Here is a 19768-nt window from a genome sequence, read left to right on the forward strand (position 1 = left end):
CCTGCACTGGTGCATCGGAATCTAATGCTGGTCTCCCAGGAGCCGCTCAAACCACAAACTCTTAGAAGATTCACTCTTCTTGTACATAAGTCGGCATTGTGCATTTTGTATTAAATTCCGATGCGATTTCTATGTTTCATCGTCAATGTGAAGGTCCAAGGGATACAGTAAACCTGCACTCGTGCATCGGAATCTAATACTGGTCTCCCCGGAGCTGCTCAAACCACAAACTCTTAGAAGATTCACTCTTCTTGTACTTAAGTCGGCATTGTGCCTTTTGTATTCAATTCCGATGCGATTTCTATGTTTCATCGTCAATTTATAGGTACAAGGGATACAGTAAACATGCACTGGTGCATTGGAATCTAATACTGGTCTCCCAGGAGCCGCTCAAACCACAAACTCTTTGAATTTTCACTCTTCCTATACTTAAGTCGGCATTGTGCCTTTTGTATTCAATTCCTATGCGATTTCCATGTTTCATCGTCAATGTGAAGGTCTACGCGATACAGTGAACCTGCACTGGTGCATCGGAATCTAATGCTGGTCTCCCAGGAGCCGCTCAAACCACAAACTCTTAGAAGATTCACTCTTCTTGTACATAAGTCGGCATTGTGCATTTTGTATTCAATTCCGATGCGATTTCTATGTTTCATCGTCAATGTGAAGGTCCAAGGGATACAGTAAACCTGCACTCGTGCATCGGAATCTAATACTGGTCTCCCAGGAGCCGCTCAACCCACAAACTCTTAGAAGATCCACTCTTCTTGTACTTAAGTCGGCATAGTGCCTTTTGTATTCAATTCCGATGCGATTTCTATGTTTCATCGTCAATGTGAAGGTCCAAGGGATAGAGTAAACCTGCACTGGGGCATCGGAAGCTAATTTTGGTCTCCCAGGAGCCGCTCAAACCACAAACTCTTAGGAGATTCACTGTTCTCGTACTGAAGTCCGCATTGTGCCTTTTGTATTGAATTCCGATGCAATTTCTATGTTTCATCGTCAATGTGAAGGTCCAAGGGATACAGTAAACGTTCAGTGGTGCATTGGAATCTAATACTGGTCTCCCAGGAGCCGCTCAAACCGCAAACTCTTAGAAGATTCACTCTTCTTGTACTTAAGTTGGCATTGTGCCTTTTGTATTCATTTCCGATGCGATTTCTATGTTTCATCGTCAATGTGATGGTCCAAGGGATATAGTGAACCTGCCCTGGTGCATCGGAATCTAACACTGGTCTCCCAGGAGCCGCTCAAACCACAAACTCTTAGAAGATTCACTCTTCCTATACTTAAGTTGGCATTGTGCCTTTTGTATTCAATTCCGATGCGATTTCTATGTTTCATCGTCAATGTGAAGGTCCAAGGGATACAGTAAACCTGGACTGGTGAATCGGAATCTAATACTGGTCTCGCAGGAGCCGCTCAAACCACAAACTCTTAGAAGATTCACTCTTCTTGTACTTAAGTCGGCATTGTGCATTTTGTATTCAATTCCGATGCGATTTCTATGATTCATCGTCAATGTGAGGGTCCAAGGGATACAGTAAACCTGCACTGGTGCATCGGAATCTAATACTGGTCTCCCAGGAGCCACTCAACCGACAAACTCTTAGAAGATTCACTCTTCTTGTACTTATGTCGGCATTGTAGCTTTTGTATTCAATTCCGATGCGATTTCTATGTTTCATCGTCAATGTGAAGGTCCAAGGGATACAGTAAACTTGCACTGGTGCATCGGAATCTAATACTGGTCTCCCAGGAGCCGCTCAAACAACAAACTCTTAGGAGATTCACTGTTCTCGTAATGAAGTCCGCATTGTGCCTTTTGTATTCAATTCCGATGCGATTTCTATGTTACATCGTTATTTTAAGGTCCAAGGGATACAGTAAACCTGCACTGGTGCATCGGAATCCTATACTGGTCTCCCAGGAGCCGCTCAACCCACAAACTCTTAGAAGATTCACTCTTCTTGTACTTAACTCGGCATTGTGCCTTTTGTATTCAAATCCGATGCGATTTCTATGTTTCATCGTCAATGTGAAGGTCCAAGGGATACAGCAAACTTGCACTGGTGGATCGGAATCTAATACTGGTCTCCCAGGAGCCGCTCAACCCACAAACTCGTAGAAGATTCACTCTTCTTGTACTTAAGTCGGCATTGTGCCTTTTGTATTCAATTCCGATGCGATTTCTATGTTTCATCGTCAAAGTGAAGGTCCAAGGGATACAGTAAACCTGCACTGTTGCATCCGAATATAATACTGGTCTCCCAGGAGCCGCTCAAACCACAAACTCTTAGAAGATTCACTGTTCTTGTACTGAAATCCCCATTGTGCCTTTTGTATTCAATTCCGATGCGATTTCTATGTTTCAGCGTCAATGTGAAGGTCCAAGGCATACAGAAAAACTGCACAGGTGCATCGGAATCTAATACTGGACTCCCAGGAGCCGCTCAAACCACCAACTCTTAGAAGATTCACTCTTCTTGTAGTTAAGCCGGCATTGTGAATTTTGTATTCAATACCGATGCGATTTCTATGTTTCATCGTCGATGTGAGGGTCCAAGGGATACACTAAACCTGCACTGGTGCATCGGAATCCAATACTGGTCTCCCAGGAGCCGCTCAAACCAAAAAACTCTTAGAAGATTCACTGTTCTTGTACTTAAGTGGGCATTGTGCCTTTTGTATTCAATTCCGATGCGATTTCTATGTTTCATCGTCAATGTGAAGGTCCAAGGGATACAGTAAACCTGCACTCGTGCATCGGAATCTAATACTGGTCTCCCAGGAGCTGCTCAAACCACAAACTCTAAGAAGATTCACTCTTCTTGTACTTAAGTCGGCATTGTGCCTTTTGTATTCAATTCCGATGCGATTTCTATGTTTCATCGTCAATTTATAGGTACAAGGGATACAGTAAACATGCACTGGTGCATCGGAATCTAATGCTGGTCTCCCAGGAGCCGCTCAAACCACAAACTCTTAAAAGATTCACTCTTCTTGTACATAAGTCGGCATTGTGCATTTTGTATTCAATTCCGATGCGATTTCTATGTTTCATCGTCAATGTGAAGGTCCAAGGGATACAGTAAACCTGCACTCGTGCATCGGAATCTAATACTGGTCTCCCAGGAGCCGCTCAACCCACAAACTCTTAGAAGATTCACTCTTCTTGTACTTAAGTCGGCATAGTGCCTTTTGTATTCAATTCCGATGCGATTTCTATGTTTCATCGTCAATGTGAAGGTCCAAGGGATAGAGTAAACCTGCACTGTGGCATCGGAATCTAATTTTGGTCTCCCAGGAGCCGCTCAAACCACAAACTCTTAGGAGATTCACTGTTCTCGTACTGAAGTCCGCATTGTGCCTTTTGTATTGAATTCCGATGCAATTTCTATGTTTCATCGTCAATGTGAAGGTCCAAGGGATACAGTAAACGTGCAGTGGTGCATTGGAATCTAATACTGGTCTCCCAGGAGCCGCTCAAACCGCAAACTCTTAGAAGATTCACTCTTCTTGTACTTAAGTTGGCATTGTGCCTTTTGTATTCATTTCCGATGCGATTTCTATGTTTCATCGTCAATTTGATGGTCCAAGGGATACAGTGAACCTGCACTGGTGCATCGGAATCTAATACTGGTCTCCCAGGAGCCGCTCAAACCACAAACTCTTAGAAGATTCACTCTTCCTATACTTAAGTCGGCATTGTGCCTTTTGTATTCAATTCCGATGCGATTTCTATGTTTCATCGTCAATTAGAAGGTCTACGCGATACAGTGAACCTGCACTGGTGCATCGGAATCTAATGCTGGTCTCCCAGGAGCCGCTCAAACCACAAACTCTTAGAAGATTCACTCTTCTTGTACATAAGTCGGCATTGTGCATTTTGTATTAAATTCCGATGCGATTTCTATGTTTCATCGTCAATGTGAAGGTCCAAGGGATACAGTAAACCTGCACTCGTGCATCGGAATCTAATACTGGTCTCCCCGGAGCTGCTCAAACCACAAACTCTTAGAAGATTCACTCTTCATGTACTTAAGTCGGCATTGTGCCTTTTGTATTCAATTCCGATGCGATTTCTATGTTTCATCGTCAATTTATAGGTACAAGGGATACAGTAAACATGCACTGGTGCATTGGAATCTAATACTGGTCTCCCAGGAGCCGCTCAAACCACAAACTCTTTGAATTTTCACTCTTCCTATACTTAAGTCGGCATTGTGCCTTTTGTATTCAATTCCTATGCGATTTCCATGTTTCATCGTCAATGTGAAGGTCTACGCGATGCAGTGAACCTGCACTGGTGCATCGGAATCTAATGCTGGTCTCCCAGGAGCCGCTCAAACCACAAACTCTTAGAAGATTCACTCTTCTTGTACATAAGTCGGCATTGTGCATTTTGTATTCAATTCCGATGCGATTTCTATGTTTCATCGTCAATGTGAAGGTCCAAGGGATACAGTAAACCTGCACTCGTGCATCGGAATCTAATACTGGTCTCCCAGGAGCCGCTCAACCCACAAACTCTTAGAAGATCCACTCTTCTTGTACTTAAGTCGGCATAGTGCCTTTTGTATTCAATTCCGTTGCGATTTCTATGTTTCATCGTCAATGTGAAGGTCCAAGGGATAGAGTAAACCTGCACTGGGATATCGGAAGCTAATTTTGGTCTCCCAGGAGCCGCTCAAACCACAAACTCTTAGGAGATTCACTGTTCTCGTACTGAAGTCCGCATTGTGCCTTTTGTATTGAATTCCGATGCAATTTCTATGTTTCATCGTCAATGTGAAGGTCCAAGGGATACAGTAAACGTGCAGTGGTGCATTGGAATCTAATACTGGTCTCCCAGGAGCCGCTCAAACCGCAAACTCTTAGAAGATTCACTCTTCTTGTACTTAAGTTGGCATTGTGCCTTTTGTATTCATTTCCGATGCGATTTCTATGTTTCATCGTCAATGTGATGGTCCAAGGGATATAGTGAACCTGCACTGGTGCATGGGAATCTAACACTGGTCTCCCAGGAGCCGCTCAAACCACAAACTCTTAGAAGATTCACTCTTCCTATACTTAAGTTGGCATTGTGCCTTTTGTATTCAATTCCGATGCGATTTCTATGTTTCATCGTCAATGTGAAGGTCCAAGGGATACAGTAAACCTGGACTGGTGAATCGGAATCTAATACTGGTCTCGCAGGAGCCGCTCAAACCACAAACTCTTAGAAGATTCACTCTTCTTGTACTTAAGTCGGCATTGTGCATTTTGTATTCAATTCCGATGCGATTTCTATGAATCATCGTCAATGTGAGGGTCCAAGGGATACAGTAAACCTGCACTGGTGCATCGGAATCTAATACTGGTCTCCCAGGAGCCACTCAACCGACAAACTCTTAGAAGATTCACTCTTCTTGTACTTAAGTCGGCATTGTAGCTTTTGTATTCAATTCCGATGCGATTTCTATGTTTCATCGTCAATGTGAAGGTCCAAGGGATACAGTAAACTTGCACTGGTGCATCGGAATCTAATACTGGTCTCCCAGGAGCCGCTCAAACAACAAATTCTTAGGAGATTCACTGTTCTCGTACTGAAGTCCGCATTGTGCCTTTTGTATTCAATTCCGATGCGATTTCTATGTTTCATCGTCAATGTGAAGGTCCAAGGCATACAGTAAACCTGCACTGGTGCATCAGAATCTAATACTGGTCTCCCAGGAGCCGCTGAAATCGCAAACTCTTAGAAGATTCACTGTTCTTGTACTGAAGTCCGCATTGTGCCTTTTGTATTCAATTCCGATGCGATTTCTATGTTTCATCGTCAATGTGAAGGTCCATGGGATACAGTAAACCTGCACTGGTGCATCGGAATCAAATACTGGTCTCCCAGGAGCCACTCAAACCACAAACTCTTAGAAGATTCACTCTTCGTGTACTTAGGTCGGCATTGTGCCTTTTGTATTAAATTCCGATGCAATTTCTATGTTACATCGTTATTTTAAGGTCCAAGGGATACAGTAAACCTGCACTGGTGCATCGGAATCCTATACTGGTCTCCCAGGAGCCGCTCAACCCACAAACTCTTAGAAGATTCACTCTTCTTGTACTTAACTCGGCATTGTGCCTTTTGTATTCAAATCCGATGCGATTTCTATGTTTCATCGTCAATGTGAAGGTCCAAGGGATACAGCAAACTTGCACTGGTGGATCGGAATCTAATACTGGTCTCCCAGGAGCCGCTCAACCCACAAACTCGTAGAAGATTCACTCTTCTTGTACTTAAGTCGGCATTGTGCCTTTTGTATTCAATTCCGATGCGATTTCTATGTTTCATCGTCAAAGTGAAGGTCCAAGGGATACAGTAAACCTGCACTGTTGCATCCGAATATAATACTGGTCTCCCAGGAGCCGCTCAAACCACAAACTCTTAGAAGATTCACTGTTCTTGTACTGAAATCCCCATTGTGCCTTTTGTATTCAATTCCGATGCGATTTCTATGTTTCAGCGTCAATGTGAAGGTCCAAGGCATACAGAAAACCTGCACAGGTGCATCGGAATCTAATACTGGTCTCCCAGGAGCCGCTCAAACCACCAACTCTTAGAAGATTCACTCTTCTTGTAGTTAAGCCGGCATTGTGAATTTTGTATTCAATACCGATGCGATTTCTACGTTTCATCGTCGATGTGAGGGTCCAAGGGATACACTAAACCTGCACTGGTGCATCGGAATCCAATACTGGTCTCCCAGGAGCCGCTCAAACCAAAAAACTCTTAGAAGATTCACTGTTCTTGTACTTAAGTGGGCATTGTGCCTTTTGTATTCAATTCCGATGCGATTTCTATGTTTCATCGTCAATGTGAAGGTCCAAGGGATACAGTAAACCTGCATTCGTGCATCGGAATCTAATACTGGTCTCCCAGGAGCTGCTCAAACCACAAACTCTTAGAAGATTCACTCTTCTTGTACTTAAGTCGGCATTGTGCCTTTTGTATTCAATTCCGATGCGATTTCTATGTTTCATCGTCAATTTATAGGTACAAGGGATACAGTAAACATGCACTGGTGCATCGGAATCTAATGCTGGTCTCCCAGGAGCCGCTCAAACCACAAACTCTTAGAAGATTCACTCTTCTTGTACATAAGTCGGCATTGTGCATTTTGTATTCAATTCCGATGCGATTTCTATGTTTCATCGTCAATGTGAAGGTCCAAGGGATACAGTAAACCTGCACTCGTGCATCGGAATCTAATACTGGTCTCCCAGGAGCCGCTCAACCCACAAACTCTTAGAAGATTCACTCTTCTTGTACTTAAGTCGGCATAGTGCCTTTTGTATTCAATTCCGATGCGATTTCTATGTTTCATCGTCAATGTGAAGGTCCAAGGGATACAGTAAACCTGGACTGGTGAATCGGAATCTAATACTGGTCTCGCAGGAGCCGCTCAAACCACAAACTCTTAGAAGATTCACTCTTCTTGTACTTAAGTCGACATTGTGCCTTTTGTATTCAATTCCGATGCGATTTCTATGTTTCATCGTCAATTTATAGGTACAAGGGATACAGTAAACATGCACTGGTGCATTGGAATCTAATACTGGTCTCCCAGGAGCCGCTCAAACCACAAACTCTTAGAAGATTCACTCTTCTTGTACTTAAGTCGGCATTGTGCCTTTTGTATTCAATTCCTATGCGATTTCCATGTTTCATCGTCAATGTGAAGGTCTACGCGATACAGTGAACCTGCACTGGTGCATCGGAATCTAATGCTGGTCTCCCAGGAGCCGCTCAAACCACAAACTCTTAGAAGATTCACTCTTCTTGTACATAAGTCGGCATTGTGCATTTTGTATTCAATTCCGATGCGATTTCTATGTTTCATCGTCAATGTGAAGGTCCAAGGGATACAGGAAACCTGCACTCGTGCATCGGAATCTAATACTGGTCTCCCAGGAGCCGCTCAACCCACAAACTCTTAGAAGATTCACTCTTCTTGTACTTAAGTCGGCATAGTGCCTTTTGTATTCAATTCCGATGCGATTTCTATGTTTCATCGTCAATGTGAAGGTCCAAGGAATAGAGTAAACCTGCACTGGGGCATCGGAATCTAATTTTGGTCTCCCAGGAGCCGCTCAAACCACAAACTCTTAGGAGATTCACTGTTCTCGTACTGAAGTCCGCATTGTGCCTTTTGTATTGAATTCCGATGCAATTTCTATGTTTCATCGTCAATGTGAAGGTCCAAGGGATACAGTAAACGTGCAGTGGTGCATTGGAATCTAATACTGGTCTCCCAGGAGCCGCTCAAACCGCAAACTCTTAGTAGATTCACTCTTCTTGTACTTAAGTTGGCATTGTGCCTTTTGTATTCATTTCCGATGCGATTTCTATGTTTGATCGTCAATGTGAAGGTCCTAGGGATACAGTAAACCTGCACTGGTGCATCGGAATCTAATACTGGTCTCCCAGGAGCCGCTCAAACCACAAACTCTTAGAAGATTCACTCTTCTTGTACTTAAGTCGGCTTTGTGCATTTTGTATTCAATTCCGATGCGATTTCTATGTTTCATCGTCAATGTGAAGATCCAAGGGATACAGTAAACCTGCACTGGTGCATCGGAAACTAACACTGGTCTCCCAGGAGCCGCTCAACCAACAAACTCTTTGAAGATTCACTCTTCTTGTACTTAAGTCGGCATTGTGCCTTTTGTATTCAATTCCGATGCGATTTCTATGTTTCATCGTCAATGTGAAGGTCCAAGGGATACAGTAAACCTGCACTGGTGCATCGGAATCTAATACTGGTCTCCCAGGAGCCGCTCAAACCACAAACTCTTAGAAGATTAACTCTTCTTGTAAAGTCGGCATTGTGCATTTTGTATTCAATTCCGATGCGATTTCTATGTTTCATCGTCAATGTGAGGGTCCAAGGGATACAGTAAACCTGCACTGGTGCATCGGAATCTAATACTGCCCTCCCAGGAGCACTCAACCCACAAACTCTTAGAAGATTCACTCTTCTTGTACTTAAGTCGGCATTGTGCCTTTTCTATTCAATTCCGATGCGATTTCTATGTTTCATCGTCAATGTGAAGGTCCAAGATATACAGTAAAACTGCACTGGTGGATCGGAATGTAATACTGGTCTTCCAGGAGCCGCTCAAACCACAAACTCTTAGAAGATTCACTGTTCTTATACTTAAGTCGGCATTGTGGATTTTGTATTCAATTCCGATGCGATTTCTATGCTTCATCGTCAATGTGAGGGTCCAAGGGATACAGTAAACCTGCAATGGTGCATCGGAATCAAATACTGGCCTCCCAGGAGCCGCTCAAACCACAAACTCTTAGAAGATTCACTGTTCTTGTACTGAAGTCCGCATTGTGCCCTTTGTATTCAATTCCGATGCGATTTCTATGTGTCATCGTCAATGTGAAGGTATAAGGGATACAGTAAACCTGCACTGGTGCATCGGAATCTAATACTGGTCTCCCTGGAGCCGCTCAAACCACAAACTCTTAGAAGATTCACTCTTCTTGTACTTAAGTCGGCATTGTGCCTTTTGTATTCAATTCCGATGCGATTTCTATGTTTCATCGTCAATTTATAGGTCCAAGGGATACAGTAAACATGCACTGGTGCATTGGAATCTAATACTGGTCTCCCAGGAGCCGCTTAAACCACAAACTCTTAGAAGATTCACTCTTCCTATACTTATGTCGGCATTGTGCCTTTTATATTCAATTCCCATGTGATTTCTATGTTTCATCGTCAATGTGAAGGTCCAAGGGATACAGTAAACCTGCACTGGTGCATCGGAATCTAATACTCGTCTCCCAGGAGACGCTCAAACCACAAACTCTTAGAAGATTCAGTCTTCCTATACTTAAGTCGGCATTGTGCCTTTTGTATTAAATTACGATGCGATTTCTATGTTTCATCGTCAATGTGAAGGTCCAAGGGATACAGTAAACCTGCACTGGTGCATCTGAATATAATACTGGTCTCCAGGGAGCCGCTCAAACAACAAACTCTTGGAAGATTCACTGTTCTTGTACTGAAATCCCCATTGTGCCTTTTTTATTCAATTCCGATGCGATTTCTATGTTTCATCGTCAATGTGAAGGTCCAAGGGATACAGTAAACCTGCACTGGTGCATCGGAATCTAATACTGGTCTCCCAGGAGACGTTCAAACCAAAAAGCTCTTAGAAGATTCACTGTTCTTGTACCTAAGTCGGCATTGTGCCTTTTGTATTCGATTCCGATGCGATTTCTATGTTTCATCGTCAATGTGAAGGTCCAAGGGATACAGAAAACCTGCACTGGTGCATCGGAATCTAATACTGGTCTCCCAGGAGCTGCTCAAACCACAAACTCTTAGAAGATTCACTCTTCTTGTACTTAAGTCGGCATTGTGCCTTTTGTATTCAATTCCGATGCGATTTCTATGTTTCATCGTCAATTTATAGGTACAAGGGATACAGTAAACATGCACTGGTGCATTGGAATCTAATACTGGTCTCCCAGGAGCCGCTCAAACCACAAACTCTTAGAATTTTCACTCTTCCTATCCTTAAGTCCGCATTGTGCCTTTTGTATTCAATTCCTATGCGGATTCCATGTTTCATCGTCAATGTGAAGGTCCCAGGCATACAGAAAACCTGCACAGGTGCATCGGAATCTAATACTGGTCTCCCAGGAGCCGCTCAAACCACAAACTCTTAGAAGATTCACTCTTCTTGTAGTTAAGTCGGCATTGTGCATTTTGTATTCAATACCGATGCGATTTCTATGTTTCATCGTCGATGTGAGGGTCCAAGGGATACAGTAAACCTGCACTGGTGCATCGGAATCCAATACTAGTCTCCCAGGAGCCGCTCAAACCACAAACTCTTAGAAGATTCACTCTTCTTGTACTTAAGTCGGCATTGTGCCTTTTGTATTCAATTCCGATGCGATTTCTATGTTTCATCGTCAATTTATAGGTCCAAGGGATACAGTAAACAAACACTGGTGCATTGGAATCTAATACTGGTCTCCCATTAGCCGCTCAAACCACAAACTCTTAGAAGATTCAATCTTCTTGTACTTAAGTCGGCATTGTGCTTTTTGTATTCAATTCCTATGCGATTTCCATGTTTCATCGTCAATGTGAAGGCCCAAGGGATACTGTAAACCTGCACTGGTGCATCGGAATCCAATACTGGTCTCCCAGGAGCCGCTCAAACCACAAACTCTTAGAAGATTCTCTCTTCCTATACTTAAGTCGGCATTGTGCCTTTTGTATTCAATTCCGATGCGATTTCTATGTTTCATCGTCAATTAGAAGGTCTACGCGATACAGTGAACCTGCACTGGTGCATCGGAATCTAATGCTGGTCTCCCAGGAGCCGCTCAAACCACAAACTCTTAGAAGATTCACTCTTCTTGTACATAAGTCGGCATTGTGCATTTTGTATTAAATTCCGATGCGATTTCTATGTTTCATCGTCAATGTGAAGGTCCAAGGGATACAGTAAACCTGCACTCGTGCATCGGAATCTAATACTGGTCTCCCCGGAGCTGCTCAAACCACAAACTCTTAGAAGATTCACTCTTCTTGTACTTAAGTCGGCATTGTGCCTTTTGTATTCAATTCCGATGCGATTTCTATGTTTCATCGTCAATTTATAGGTACAAGGGATACAGTAAACATGCACTGGTGCATTGGAATCTAATACTGGTCTCCCAGGAGCCGCTCAAACCACAAACTCTTAGAATTTTCACTCTTCCTATACTTAAGTCGGCATTGTGCCTTTTGTATTCAATTCCTATGCGATTTCCATGTTTCATCGTCAATGTGAAGGTCTACGCGATACAGTGAACCTGCACTGGTGCATCGGAATCTAATGCTGGTCTCCCAGGAGCCGCTCAAACCACAAACTCTTAGAAGATTCACTCTTCTTGTACATAAGTCGGCATTGTGCATTTTGTATTCAATTCCGATGCGATTTCTATGTTTCATCGTCAATGTGAAGGTCCAAGGGATACAGTAAACCTGCACTCGTGCATCGGAATCTAATACTGGTCTCCCAGGAGCCGCTCAACCCACAAACTCTTAGAAGATCCACTCTTCTTGTACTTAAGTCGGCATAGTGCCTTTTGTATTCAATTCCGATGCGATTTCTATGTTTCATCGTCAATGTGAAGGTCCAAGGGATAGAGTAAACCTGCACTGGGGCATCGGAAGCTAATTTTGGTCTCCCAGGAGCCGCTCAAACCACAAACTCTTAGGAGATTCACTGTTCTCGTACTGAAGTCCGCATTGTGCCTTTTGTATTGAATTCCGATGCAATTTCTATGTTTCATCGTCAATGTGAAGGTCCAAGGGATACAGTAAACGTGCAGTGGTGCATTGGAATCTAATACTGGTCTCCCAGGAGCCGCTCAAACCGCAAACTCTTAGAAGATTCACTCTTCTTGTACTTAAGTTGGCATTGTGCCTTTTGTATTCATTTCCGATGCGATTTCTATGTTTCATCGTCAATGTGATGGTCCAAGGGATACAGTGAACCTGCACTGGTGCATCGGAATCTAACACTGGTCTCCCAGGAACCGCTCAAACCACAAACTCTTAGAAGATTCACTCTTCCTATACTTAAGTTGGCATTGTGCCTTTTGTATTCAATTCCGATGCGATTTCTATGTTTCATCGTCAATGTGAAGGTCCAAGGGATACAGTAAACCTGGACTGGTGAATCGGAATCTAATACTGGTCTCGCAGGAGCCGCTCAAACCACAAACTCTTAGAAGATTCACTCTTCTTGTACTTAAGTCGGCATTGTGCATTTTGTATTCAATTCCGATGCGATTTCTATGATTCATCGTCAATGTGAGGGTCCAAGGGATACAGTAAACCTGCACTGGTGCATCGGAATCTAATACTGGTCTCCCAGGAGCCACTCAACCGACAAACTCTTAGAAGATTCACTCTTCTTGTACTTAAGTCGGCATTGTAGCTTTTGTATTCAATTCCGATGCGATATCTATGTTTCATCGTCAATGTGAAGGTCCAAGGGATACAGTAAACTTGCACTGGTGCATCGGAATCTAATACTGGTCTCCCAGGAGCCGCTCAAATCGCAAACTCTTAGAAGATTCACTGTTCTTGTACTGAAGTCCGCATTGTGCCTTTTGTATTCAATTCCGATGCGATTTCTATGTTTCATCGTCAATGTGAAGGTCCATGGGATACAGTAAACCTGCACTGGTGCATCGGAATCAAATACTGGTCTCCCAGGAGCCACTCAAACCACAAACTCTTAGAAGATTCACTCTTCTTGTACTTAGGTCGGCATTGTGCCTTTTGTATTAAATTCCGATGCGATTTCTATGTTACATCGTTATTTTAAGGTCCAAGGGATACAGTAAACCTGCACTGGTGCATCGGAATCTAATACTGGTCTCCCAGGAGCCGCTCAACCCACAAACTCTTAGAAGATTCACTCTTCTTGTACTTAAGTCGGCATTGTGCCTTTTGTATTCAAATCCGATGAGATTTCTATGTTTCATCGTCAAAGTGAAGGTCCAAGGGATACAGTAAACCTGCACTGTTGCATCCGAATATAATACTGGTCTCCCAGGAGCCGCTCAAACCACAAACTCTTAGAAGATTCACTGTTCTTGTACTGAAATCCCCATTGTGCCTTTTGTATTCAATTCCGATGCGATTTCTATGTTTCAGCGTCAATGTGAAGGTCCAAGGCATACAGAAAACCTGCACAGGTGCATCGGAATCTAATACTGGTCTCCCAGGAGCCGCTCAAACCACCAACTCTTAGAAGATTCACTCTTCTTGTAGTTAAGCCGGCATTGTGAATTTTGTATTCAATACCGATGCTATTTCTATGTTTCATCGTCGATGTGAGGGTCCAAGGGATACACTAAACCTGCACTGGTGCATCGGAATCCAATACTGGTCTCCCAGGAGCCGCTCAAACCAAAAAACTCTTAGAAGATTCACTGTTCTTGTACTTAAGTCGGCATTGTGCCTTTTGTATTCAATTCCGATGCGATTTCTATGTTTCATCGTCAATGTGAAGGTCCAAGGGATACAGTAAACCTGCACTCGTGCATCGGAATCTAATACTGGTCTCCCAGGAGCTGCTCAAACCACAAACTCTTAGAAGATTCACTCTTCTTGTACTTAAGTCGGCATTGTGCCTTTTGTATTCAATTCCGATGCGATTTCTATGTTTCATCGTCAATTTATAGGTACAAGGGATACAGTAAACATGCACTGGTGCATTGGAATCTAATACTGGTCTCCCAGGAGCCGCTCAAACCACAAACTCTTAGAATTTTCACTCTTCCTATACTTAAGTCGGCATTGTGCCTTTTGTATTCAATTCCTATGCGATTTCCATGTTTCATCGTCAATGTGAAGTTCTACGCGATACAGTGAACCTGCACTGGTGCATCGGAATCTAATGCTGGTCTCCCAGGAGCCGCTCAAACCGCAAACTCTTAGAAGATTCACTCTTCTTGTACATAAGTCGGCATTGTGCATTTTGTATTCAATTCCGATGCGATTTCTATGTTTCATCGCCAATGTGAAGGTCCAAGGGATACAGTAAACCTGCACTCGTGCATCGGAATCTAATACTGGTCTCCCAGGAGCCGCTCAACCCACAAACTCTTAGAAGATTCACTCTTCTTGTACTTAAGTCGGCATAGTGCCTTTTGTATTCAATTCCGATGCGATTTCTATGTTTCATCGTCAATGTGAAGGTCCAAGGGATAGAGTAAACCTGCACTGTGGCATCGGAATCTAATTTTGGTCTCCCAGGAGCCGCTCAAACCACAAACTCTTAGGAGATTCACTGTTCTCGTACTGAAGTTCGCATTGTGCCTTTTGTATTGAATTCCTTTGCAATTTCTATGTTTCATCGTCAATGTGAAGGTCCAAGGGATACAGTAAACGTGCAGTGGTGCATTGGAATCTAATACTGGTCTCCCAGGAGCCGCTCAAACCGCAAACTCTTAGAAGATTCACTCTTCTTGTACTTAAGTAGGCATTGTGCCTTTTGTATTCATTTCCGATGCGATTTCTATGTTTCATCGTCAATGTGATGGTCCAAGGGATACAGTGAACCTGCACTGGTGCATCAGAATCTAATACTGGTCTCCCAGGAGCCGCTCAAACCACAAACTCTTAGAAGATTCACTCTTCCTATACTTAAGTTGGCATTGTGCCTTTTGTATTCAATTCCGATGCGATTTCTATGTTTCATCGTCAATGTGAAGGTCCAAGGGATACAGTAAACCTGGACTGGTGAATCGGAATCTAATTCTGGTCTCGCAGGAGCCGCTCAAACCACAAACTCTTAGAAGATTCACTCTTCTTGTACTTAAGTCGGCATTGTGCATTTTGTATTCAATTCCGATGCGATTTCTATGATTCATCGTCAATGTGAGGGTCCAAGGGATACAGTAAACCTGCACTGGTGCATCGGAATCTAATACTGGTCTCCCAGGAGCCACTCAACCGACAAACTCTTAGAAGATTCACTCTTCTTGTACTTAAGTCGGCATTGTAGCTTTTGTATTCAATTCCGATGCGATTTCTATGTTTCATCGTCAATGTGAAGGTCCAAGGGATACAGTAAACTTGCACTGGTGCATCGGAATCTAATACTGGTCTCCCAGGAGCCGCTCAAACAACAAACTCTTAGGAGATTCACTGTTCTCGTACTGAAGTCCGCATTGTGCCTTTTGTATTCAATTCCGATGCGATTTCTATGTTTCATCGTCAATGTGAAGGTATAAGGCATACAGTAAACCTGCACTGGTGCATCAGAATCTAATACTGGTCTCCCAGGAGCCGCTCAAATCGCAAACTCTTAGAAGATTCACTGTTCTTGTACTGAAGTCCGCATTGTGCCTTTTGTATTCAATTCCGATGCCATTTCTATGTTTCATCGTCAATGTGAAGGTCCATGGGATACAGTAAACCTGCACTGGTGCATCGGAATCTAATACTGGTCTCCCAGGAGCCACTCAAACCACAAACTCTTAGAAGATTCACTCTTCTTGTACTTAGGTCGGCATTGTGCCTTTTGTATTCAATTCCGATGCAATTTCTATGTTACATCGTTATTTTAAGGTCCAAGGGATACAGTAAACCTGCACTGGTGCATCGGAATCTAATACTGGTCTCCCAGGAGCCGCTCAACCCACAAACTCTTAGAAGATTCACTCTTCTTGTACTTAAGTCGGCATTGTGCCTTTTGTATTCAAATCCGATGCGATTTCTATGTTTCATCGTCAATGTGAAGGTCCAAGGGATACAGCAAACTAGCACTGGTGGATCGGAATCTAATACTGGTCTCCCAGGAGCCGCTCAACCCACAAACTCGTAGAAGATTCACTCTTCTTGTACTTAAGTCGGCATTGTGCCTTTTGTATTCAATTCCGATGCGATTTCTATGTTTCATCGTCAATTTATAGGTACAAGGGATACAGTAAACATGCACTGGTGCATTGGAATCTAATACTGGTCTCCCAGGAGCCGCTCAAACCACAAACTCTTAGAATTTTCACTCTTCCTATACTTAAGTCGGCATTGTGCCTTCTGTATTCAATTCCTATGCGATTTCCATGTGTCAGCGTCAATGTGAAGGTCCAAGGCATACAGAAAACCTGCACAGGTGCATCGGAATCTAATACTGGTCTCCCAGGAGCCGCTCAAACCACAAACTCTTAGAAGATTCACTCTTCTTGTAGTTAAGCCGGCATTGTGAATTTTGTATTCCATGCCGATGCGATTTCTATGTTTCATCGTCGATGTGAGGGTCCAAGGGATACACTAAACCTGCACTGGTGCATTGGAATCCAATACTGGTCTCCCTGGAGCCGCTCAAACCAAAAAACTCTTAGAAGATTCACTGTTCTTGTACTTAAGTCGGCATTGTGCCTTTTGTATTCAATTCCGATGCGATTTCTATGTTTCATCGTCAATGTGAAGGTCTAAGGGATACAGTGAACCTGCACTGGTGCATCGGAATCTAATACTGGTCACCCAGGAGCCGCTCAACCGACAAACTCTTAGAAGATTCACTCTTCTTGTACTTAAGTCGGCATTGTGCCTTTTGTATTCAATTCCGATGCGATTTCTATGTTTCATCGTCAATGTGAAGGTCCAAGGGATAGAGTAAACCTGCACTGGGGCATCAGAATCTAATACTGGTCTCCCAGGAGCCGCTCAAACCACAAACTCTTAGGAGATTCACTGTTCTCGTACTGAAGTCCGCATTGTGCCTTTTGTATTGAATTCCGATGCAATTTCTATGTTTCATCGTCAATGTGAAGGTCCAAGGGATACAGTAAACGTGCAGTGGTGCATTGGAATCTAATACTGGTCTCCCAGGAGCCGCTCAAACCGCAAACTCTTAGAAGATTCACTCTTCTTGTACTTAAGTTGGCATTGTGCCTTTTGTATTCATTTCCGATGCGATTTCTATGTTTCATCGTCAATGTGATGGTCCAAGGGATACAGTGAACCTGCACTGGTGCATCGGAATCTAACACTGGTCTCCCAGGAACCGCTCAAACCACAAACTCTTAGAAGATTCACTCTTCCTATACTTAAGTTGGCATTGTGCCTTTTGTATTCAATTCCGATGCGATTTCTATGTTTCATCGTCAATGTGAAGGTCCAAGGGATACAGTAAACCTGGACTGGTGAATCGGAATCTAATACTGGTCTCGCAGGAGCCGCTCAAACCACAAACTCTTAGAAGATTCACTCTTCTTGTACTTAAGTCGGCATTGTGCATTTTGTATTCAATTCCGATGCGATTTCTATGTTTCATCGTCAATGTGAAGGTCCATGGGATACAGTAAACCTGCACTGGTGCATCGGAATCAAATACTGGTCTCCCAGGAGCCACTCAAACCACAAACTCTTAGAAGATTCACTCTTCTTGTACTTAGGTCGGCATTGTGCCTTTTGTATTAAATTCCGATGCGATTTCTATGTTACATCGTTATTTTAAGGTCCAAGGGATACAGTAAACCTGCACTGGTGCATCGGAATCTAATACTGGTCTCCCAGGAGCCGCTCAACCCACAAACTCTTAGAAGATTCACTCTTCTTGTACTTAAGTCGGCATTGTGCCTTTTGTATTCAAATCCGATGAGATTTCTATGTTTCATCGTCAAAGTGAAGGTCCAAGGGATACAGTAAACCTGCACTGTTGCATCCGAATATAATACTGGTCTCCCAGGAGCCGCTCAAACCACAAACTCTTAGAAGATTCACTGTTCTTGTACTGAAATCCCCATTGTGCCTTTTGTATTCAATTCCGATGCGATTTCTATGTTTCAGCGTCAATGTGAAGGTCCAAGGCATACAGAAAACCTGCACAGGTGCATCGGAATCTAATACTGGTCTCCCAGGAGCCGCTCAAACCACCAACTCTTAGAAGATTCACTCTTCTTGTAGTTAAGCCGGCATTGTGAATTTTGTATTCAATACCGATGCTATTTCTATGTTTCATCGTCGATGTGAGGGTCCAAGGGATACACTAAACCTGCACTGGTGCATCGGAATCCAATACTGGTCTCCCAGGAGCCGCTCAAACCAAAAAACTCTTAGAAGATTCACTGTTCTTGTACTTAAGTCGGCATTGTGCCTTTTGTATTCAATTCCGATGCGATTTCTATGTTTCATCGTCAATGTGAAGGTCCAAGGGATACAGTAAACCTGCACTCGTGCATCGGAATCTAATACTGGTCTCCCAGGAGCTGCTCAAACCACAAACTCTTAGAAGATTCACTCTTCTTGTACTTAAGTCGGCATTGTGCCTTTTGTATTCAATTCCGATGCGATTTCTATGTTTCATCGTCAATTTATAGGTACAAGGGATACAGTAAACATGCACTGGTGCATTGGAATCTAATACTGGTCTCCCAGGAGCCGCTCAAACCACAAACTCTTAGAATTTTCACTCTTCCTATACTTAAGTCGGCATTGTGCCTTTTGTATTCAATTCCTATGCGATTTCCATGTTTCATCGTCAATGTGAAGTTCTACGCGATACAGTGAACCTGCACTGGTGCATCGGAATCTAATGCTGGTCTCCCAGGAGCCGCTCAAACCACAAACTCTTAGAAGATTCACTCTTCTTGTACATAAGTCGGCATTGTGCATTTTGTATTCAATTCCGATGCGATTTCTATGTTTCATCGCCAATGTGAAGGTCCAAGGGATACAGTAAACCTGCACTCGTGCATCGGAATCTAATACTGGTCTCCCAGGAGCCGCTCAACCCACAAACTCTTAGAAGATTCACTCTTCTTGTACTTAAGTCGGCATAGTGCCTTTTGTATTCAATTCCGATGCGATTTCTATGTTTCATCGTCAATGTGAAGGTCCAAGAGATAGAGTAAACCTGCACTGTGGCATCGGAATCTAATTTTGGTCTCCCAGGAGCCGCTCAAACCACAAACTCTTAGGAGATTCACTGTTCTCGTACTGAAGTTCGCATTGTGCCTTTTGTATTGAATTCCTTTGCAATTTCTATGTTTCATCGTCAATGTGAAGGTCCAAGGGATACAGTAAACGTGCAGTGGTGCATTGGAATCTAATACTGGTCTCCCAGGAGCCGCTCAAACCGCAAACTCTTAGAAGATTCACTCTTCTTGTACTTAAGTAGGCATTGTGCCTTTTGTATTCATTTCCGATGCGATTTCTATGTTTCATCGTCAATGTGAGGGTCCAAGGGA

The sequence above is a fragment of the Schistocerca nitens genome, chromosome 3 (genome assembly GCF_023898315.1).
Source record: "Schistocerca nitens isolate TAMUIC-IGC-003100 chromosome 3, iqSchNite1.1, whole genome shotgun sequence".
In the NCBI taxonomy this organism is placed as follows: domain Eukaryota; kingdom Metazoa; phylum Arthropoda; class Insecta; order Orthoptera; family Acrididae; genus Schistocerca; species Schistocerca nitens.